This window comes from Fistularia commersonii, chromosome 32, assembly GCF_037954325.1.
Source record: "Fistularia commersonii isolate RoL2024-O1a breed Wild chromosome 32, RoL_Fcom_v1.0, whole genome shotgun sequence".
Classification (NCBI taxonomy): domain Eukaryota; kingdom Metazoa; phylum Chordata; class Actinopteri; order Syngnathiformes; family Fistulariidae; genus Fistularia; species Fistularia commersonii.
The window spans coordinates 11,320,001-11,327,500 of record NC_141315.1 but is presented as its reverse complement, the minus strand read 5'-3'; the positions used below and the strand labels follow the sequence as shown (position 1 = coordinate 11,327,500).

At 51.4% G+C, this 7,500-nt stretch overlaps 1 protein-coding gene across 9 annotated transcripts in view; it reads left to right on the top strand.

Moving 5' to 3' along the window:
- Positions 1-2,623, top strand: part of ccser2b (coiled-coil serine-rich protein 2b) — a 15,978-nt gene extending 13,355 nt beyond the window's left edge. For all 9 annotated transcript variants that reach the window (XM_086139660.1, XM_086139654.1, XM_086139658.1 and 6 more), the window contains one exon: positions 1-2,623. This exon is cut by the window's left edge and continues 779 nt beyond it. The gene's annotated coding sequence lies outside the window, so the exon portion shown is untranslated.
- Positions 2,624-7,500: the final 4,877 nt, after the last annotated feature.

Genomic DNA, 7,500 nt, shown 5'->3' with positions numbered 1-7,500 from the left:
CTCAGAAGGCCTCCCTTCAGTTTGAGAAACTGGACGGGCCGAAACATTTGAAAGTAGATGCCAGAAGGTTCTAAGCGTCCCTCTGACTGCCGACCAAACCCTCTCCAGGAAGCGGAAGCTTCTGGAATCCAGGCTGCAGCACGTAGAACTTGAACACTGGATCTGGATCCAGGGTGGCGTCTGCACCTGCACTCGAGCAGGTTCTCCTCCCCTCGTCCTGACCAGGAGGTTCCTCCCGTCCCGGTGCCGCTGCTTCTTTCTCCGGTCGTCCAGTCGTCCTCGCTCCCGCCGTCTCCGCTGAGGGAATTATGGGATGTCGGGGTCCGCGGGTGGACGAGAGCGAGGACCTGCAGGGACGGGAACCGAGGAACCGGCTCCAGAAGATGGATCACCGGAGGAGCCGGTCGCCCCTGACCTTTGACCCCTCGGCCGCTCCTCGTTATGCAAGAGAGAGTGTGTCCGGAACCTTCTCGCGCTTCGCCTTCGGCTCCGACAATCTGCCTCTGAAGACCGGGACCTGTTGCCATGGCGACAGACAACAACAACAACAACAACAACAACAGCCGGGGGTGAAGGAGAACAGGAAGCAGGAGGGGACGCCTTCCACTTCCTGTCCCTCCTCGTTTCCTTCTTCCCTTTCCTCTGTCCTGCAGCCTCCTTCCCTCCTTCCTTCCTTCCTTCCTTCCTCCTTCCTTCCTTCCTTCCTTCCTTCCTTCCTTCCTCCTTCCTCCTTCCTTCCCTCCTTCCTTCCTTCCTTCCTTCCTCCCTCCCTCCTTCTTTCCTCCTTCCTTCTTCCCTCCTTCCTTCCTTCCTTCCTTCCTTCCTCCTTCCTTCCTTCCTTCCTTCCTTCCTCCTTCCTTCCCTCCTTCCTTCCTTCCTTCCTTCCTTCCTCCTTCCTTCCTTCCTTCCTTCCTTCCTTCCTTCTTCCCTCCTTCCTTCCTTCCTTCCTTCCTCCTTCCTTCCTTCCTTCCTTCCTTCCTTCCTTCCTTCCTTCCTTCCCTCCTTCCTTCCCTCCTTCCTTCCTTCCTTCCTTCCTTCCTTCCTCCCTCCTTCCTACCCTCCTTCCTTCCTCCCTCCTTCCTTCCTTCCCTCCTTCCTTCCTCCCTCCTTCCTTCCTTCCCTCCTTCCCTCCTTCCCTCCTTCCTCCCCCGGCACTTCCTTTCCTTCTGTTTTGATAAATAATTGAGTTTCCGTCTGAAAGTCTTTCATGATTTAAAGCTGAAACTGATTTCAGGCTCAGAAGCTTCAAACCTCCTCCTGGTCCTCCTGGTCCTCCTCTCCTCTCCGGCTTCCAGAATATTCCCTCGCCCGCCACTCGGAAAACACCTGAGAGCGACACACACACACACACACACACACACACACACACACACACAAACACACGCTCAGGTGCAGTGGGTGGGACTGGGTTGCCGTAGCAACAAGCCTCTGGGAGTCAGAGAAAGGGTGGTTTCTCCAGATGACACACACACACACACACACACAGACACACACACACAGGAGTAATATGTAAAGATGTGGGTTAAGTGAAGGCGGCGTTGATGTAAAATGTGGTTTTGGCCTGGGAGGTCAAAGGTCACCCCCCCGCCCCCCCTCCCTTTCCCACGCCCCCCCCCCTCGTCTGAGCCCTTAATCGGCGCCGCTGTCGAACAGGAAGCGGCGGCAGATTAGCGGCGAGCTCAGCTCAGATTCTCCCGCCGCCGCTTCCCAGAGAAGCCAAGGCTGTTTGATCGCAGATGTCGGCCAATTAGAAGCTTCCTCCGAGCGCCCAGGCGCCTCATTACACACACACACACACACACACACACACACACACACACACACGAGTTCCCACATGACAGCAAAGCACCTGAACATGCAGTACCACTGCAGTACTACAGTAATACTGCAGTACTACAGTAATACTGCAGTACTGGGCGAGTACTGTGAAGGCGGTCCGGCTGTTGTTGTTTGTTTGTGTGTTTGATCCGTGTTTTTAATTCCCGGTAAAAAACGCCATTTTCGAGTGAAACCAGGACAATCCTTGAGGTGCCACGGAAGCAGGAGGTTCACATGAAGAAACCTCTTCATGTGAGATCTGTTTCACTTCCTGTGGAAACAGGAAGTGGCGTGGGACGGCCGCTCCGGTCCATCCCATCCAATTAAAAGCATTCCTTTCTAAATTGTCAGGGAAGCTCGGGGTTCCCCTGAGGAACCCTGAGGAACCTTAAGGAACCCTGAGGAACCTTGAGGAACCCTGAGGAACCTTGAGGAACCTTAAGGAACCCTGAGGAACCTGCAGGCATGAAGCTCCAGCTCACGGCGCCTCACAGCTCCAAACTCTGCATCTGTGCTTTTACTTTGGAAAAACTTGAAAACACGTGTCGCCACCGCCACTTCCTGCGTCCGCTCTCTTACACACACACACATTCACACACGCACACACACACACACGCACACACACTCTGTATCCGCGTGAAGCTTTTGAGAAGATGCACTTTAGGCCTATCACAATCAGAGGCGGTCCGACTCTGGCTCCGCCCCCGCGCTGCACCCTCACCTCGGCGTCTTTATTTCCTGTTGTCATGGAAACGGTGGCGCGGACGCCGCTTTGATGGAAGCTCGAAATAAAAGATGCGAAGAACCTCGGCGTCTCGGTGTCTTCACTCCCTCGGACCTTCTGGAAGGCCCTCCGGGTTTCCCGCCTCGGGCTCCGTCTCGGTTGGACGGCGGCGCGAAGCCCCGCCCCCTGGCGTGACAGGCTCCGCCCCCACCCTCAGCAGGACCGGCCGGAGGAAGGCCTGAACGTTCCTCCATGGTAGAACATGCCAGAGGGTTCCTTCTGCTTCTTTCCAAGCCTGTGTTTGTAATATTATGGTCTGTCCGTCTGCGCCCTACTCCTCCTGGAGGAGGAGGACCTTCACGGTGTGTGTGTGGACACCAGCACCCGAATGTTCTCCGCTCTTCTGGATTCTTCTCCCGACCATCTGGACGAGGTGTGTGTGTCTGATCAGATGCCTTCAATGACCCGGGTTTTCTGTCCGACCGCAAACAAGGACGAAAACACTGAAATCACACGGGAGGAAAAACACCTGACGCTCGGGGACAATCTTTCTCGGGCTTCGCTCTGTCGTTTCTTCCTCTGTTAGGCTTCACACACACACACACACACACACACACACACACACACACACACACACACACACACACACACACACACACACACACACACACACACACACACACACACACACACACAGAGTAACTGCATTTGTTTCCAGTTTAGACTCTGAATGAACCTGCAGCAGCAGAGTTGCACTCAATTACAGTCGTTTCCCTCCTGACGGCAGGGCTGTGTGTGTGTGTGAGTGTGTGTGTGTGTGTGTGTGTGTGTGTGTGTGTGTGTGTGTGTGTGTGTGTGTGTGTGTAGTAACGCTCCTCTGACATCCTCACTGATTAATTCCCCTCCTGCCTGAATCCTCCAGACTTCTCATCCTGCTGCTGCAGATTAAAAAACAAGAAAACAGGCAAATCCTGCAGGTCACACACACACACACACACACACACACACACACACACACACACACACACACACACAAAGACACACACACACACGTGTTTATCCAGATTTCTCAGCAATGTCTTGCAGATTTGCAGATGAGTCTGGTTTCTGCAGGTTTGGTTGAAGCTCCTGCAGGTGTTTGTTCGAGGCAGAAGGTTCTAGTCCAGGTTCTACCTGGTGAGAGCTTCTCCACGCTCCTGCTCCAGGTGGAACTGTGGGTCTCCGGTCTGGACCTGCTCTGGACCCGGACCGGGGTCTGGACCATCCAGGGTTCTGAAGTTCATCTCTGCTCTGTCCTCCTCGTCAGGGTCCAACTTGTTTTCCCTTAAAAAGGAAAAAGAAACAGTTCCAACTCTGGGAGGAAAAGGTGACCACACACACACACACACACACACACACACACACACACACACACACACACACACACACACACACACACACACACCTGGATGCCTGTCAACTGAGCTATGGTGAAGCAGGTTAATTTCCAGCCTCAATTTCCTGCTGCCATCTGTTGGAGATCAAGCGAGGTGTGTGTGTGTGTGTGTGTGTGTGTGTGTGTGTGTGTGTGTGTGTGTGTGTTTGACTCAGGGCAGGAGCCGGTGTTGGATGGAAGCTGTCAGGTTTGCTCTCACCGGGATCTTCTGACGGTTGTGTTCCCAAGAGAATGGCTGCGAACTGATTGGAGGAACCAGAAGAAGAAGCGGCGTGGAGGACCAACCCGCCGTCTGGAGACGTTCCAGCCTGAAGAGCCTGAAGAGCCTGATGTTCTGAGGCGGCGGCGGCTTCAGGACCTTCATCTCCTCCTCTCGTCTGACCCCCTTTATCACTCCATCTTATGGCAGCCACTTAATGGGGTCAAATCCTCCCGCCGGACCCGGATGGATCTTCTCCCTCCTGGACCTGCCAGGTGGACCTTCAGCTGATGACCTTTGACCTCCACAGCCAGGCTCTGGTGATTATCTGCTACTTTGATCAGCACGTCGATATTTCATGTTTATTCTCAGATAAATTCAAATCAAAGTTCATTTTAAAGTACACACTCACTCACTCACACACACACACACACACACACACACACACACACACACTCTCACAGACAGGGATAGTGTCTGATCGTTACATCAGATCTTTTCTGTTTGAACACGGACTCGTTGGTAATCTGCTGCTTCTGGAAGATCTTCTGTTTCTGCTAAGATTCACGCCTTCCAGGTATTAGTGGGTAATAACACACACACACACACACACACACACACACACACACACACACACACACTCACAGTTATTAGCAGGCTGAGCCTCTGAAAGCTCGACAGTTTGATCAGTGCGACGAGGCTTCTCATGATGGAGTTCAAAGAGAAAGCACTGTGGTGAGAAAACACACACACACACACGCACACACACACACACACACACTCCCATGATTGAAGAACATTAATAATGACAAAGATGATCTAAAAATTGTTCATAAAAAGAGAATAAATCAGACGCTTTTGAACGCGTGGCTTCATGTGAGAGTGGAAAACTCTGTTTATCCTCTTGATTCTGACGGTTCCTCCGTCCGCCGGCCTCTCGCTCTCCAGCTCAGGAGAACCTGAGGAGAACCAGCGCAGGAGAACCCGAGGAGAACCAGCACAGGAGAACCCGAGGAGAACCAGCGCAGGAGAGCGAGGTCCCTCAGAGGTTGAGGAGGACCGTCCGTCATCCAGGGACGGACAAACAAGACGGCGTCCTAAACGGAGAAGAACGGCGGCGGAGACATTAAGGATGTCTCACGATCATAAAAGTGCTGCAAAGTCACAGGAACAATAAACAGTCGCCTGTGTGTGTGTGTGTGTGTGTGTGTGTGTGTGTGGGTGGGTGCGCTCACCAAACACTGCTTTGTTATTTACTCATCTGAATGTTTTCTCCGTCCTGAAACGTCCCCAGAGATCTCCTGGCTCTCCTGGCTCTCCTGGCTCTCCTCGGCGGGTTTCACCGCCTGGAAACAACCAATCAGAGACGCGGCTGGACGCCAACAGGAAGTGAACGGCATGCGGTCAAACGCACCTGGAATGGACCGGAAGCGAACCACAACATGTGTGAGGAGAAACCTGAAGATCCACAGGAGGAAGATGAAGAGGCGTGTCTTCGCTGTGTTTCAACAGGAAGTGAGAAGCATCTGGAAGAAGATCTTCAGGAATTAACCTTCAAATCAGCAGGAGATTATTTTAAACAGCAGGACATTTAAGAAAGGTTTCCTGAAAGAATTTCCCTAAAACACCAAATTACAAAACGTATAAATGGATGAGAAGCAGCCAGAAAGGATCGGCGAGCGACGTGGACCGAAGAGAAAACTGTTTGCGTGCTTTCTCAGCTAAACGTCCGATTTTGTTTCTTTGTTTGTTCATTTATCGACTCGTCCGGTCGGGTTTTTGCGAAGCGTTGCTTAGTTCGCCTCCAGCAAGCGTCCGCTTAGCATAATCGTCAGTTGGTTTACAGCCCGGCGGGGATCCGTCCGTAGCCTCGCCGCTTGGCCAGCTGATCCAGCATGTAGAACCGTGTGGAAGCCACTCCTCCGCTAGCTTGATCCGTAGTTCATCGCGCTTGTAGCGCATTAGTCCTGTTATTTGGCTAAAGCAGGGGGCGCAACCCTCAACTCCCAAAGAGACATTTGGACCCGGTTTCCTCGGAAAAGAAAACTCTGGGAGCTACAATTACTTTTTGACATCTAAAATAAAGATACCACTGTATATATTGGTTTTTTATTATCTTTACACTTTGTATAAACAAATATGTAGTGTGTTGCTTCTGAAATTCACAAAGTATTACGGAGAAAATTAAATTTTACTTATGTAATGAAGTCATTTTGAGCTTTGGGCTTTCAGAGCGTGTAGCGGAGCCTTGACCTGAATTTTAAAAATAAATCGGGAAAAAATCACTGTGTCGGTAAACAATGAAATATAAATATTTGCAAAATATCTTCATAAATATTTATTCTACCAGGTTTATGGGACTTCTGCTCCTGAACTTCTGCGCTCAGCATCTGCTAAACGGGACTTTACCTGCTGGCGGGTATACCGGCTTCCGCCAGTGTGACGTTATTTTGAGCGGCGAAAAATAATAATTTTATTTGATATTTCAAGATCACAATAATCTTCCAACTTAGAATTAAAAGTTTTAAAAAATGAATGAACACAAATGAAATACACTTCAATTAAATATTTATCATTTATTTTCCCAAGCCGCTCGGAGCCGCGGTGTAAAGATGGAAGAGCGGCGGGTTGTCGACCCCTGGGCTAGTTTGTTAGCACCGCTGTCATATTCTTGGCTAGCTTGACCACCTCATAGCCTCGCTAGCCCGCTAGCCCCATCGCTCAGCTAGCTTAGCAGCACAACTGTGGAGCGTGCTTGTTAGCGCCATCCAGAATGCAGTCATACCTTTCCAGGTTTGACTGTTTGGCCGCTATCGCTAACACATGCTCATCGCTAACACGCGCTAATCCCCGCTAGCTAGTGGTTAGCTGCTTCCTCTTCACCCGGCGACCCGCTGCGGCTCAGGAGGCGTAAAAAGGAAGTTTCCTGTTTATTTTGTCTGACATGAGAGCGTTTAAAGGCAAGAACTCGGGTTTGTTTTCCGCTTCTGTTCCTCGTCCCTGATGTTTTCCTTTCCTAATCCTGTGTTTTGGGGTTCAGCCCGCGGTGAGGACGTCGCCGTCGCAGGCAGGATGAAGGTTCCTCTTCAGCCCAGGAGCGAAGAAAGGCTGCCATGTGAGGAGCGCCGCTAACAGGAGAGCCATTGAAGCAAAGTCTGTTTATTTTTCTTTTTTCCGCGTTCTTTCGCGGTGATTCGGGCGACTCTTGATCTGCGTCGGTGGAAAATGCAAGACTCGCCGGTGGTTTGAACAATGAAGACACAGACCTTGAAGCCAGAAGATACGGCGGATCTTCAGCGCCGAAGTGAAGTCGCTTCTGAAACT